Genomic DNA, 328 nt, shown 5'->3' with positions numbered 1-328 from the left:
CTCTCTGGGAGATCGCATGGTAAGTTCAGTCGTTTTTTTCTGAATTCTTTAAGTTTTGAAATTTTATTTTTTGTGCATTTCTTCTAATTTCTAATGTTTGTTTAATTTATGTTTTTTCAAAGCGGAAGAAAATAATGGCGAGCCGGTTGATGATCTCTCCCTAATGAAGAGGGCGTATACCAACAAGAAGACCGGCCAGATTGATGATGGTCTTGTGAGGGAAGTGGTCACCCTGGTCCAAACTCAGGTGCAAGACGAAGTGTCTCAGCTTCAAACCGAGGATGACGATTCGACGGCTTCGACCAACTTGTCCCGGTTTCGAATTAAT

Source organism: Brassica oleracea, chromosome C6 (assembly GCF_000695525.1).
Source record: "Brassica oleracea var. oleracea cultivar TO1000 chromosome C6, BOL, whole genome shotgun sequence".
Classification (NCBI taxonomy): Eukaryota; Viridiplantae; Streptophyta; class Magnoliopsida; order Brassicales; family Brassicaceae; genus Brassica; species Brassica oleracea.
This window is presented reverse-complemented; position numbering follows the sequence as displayed.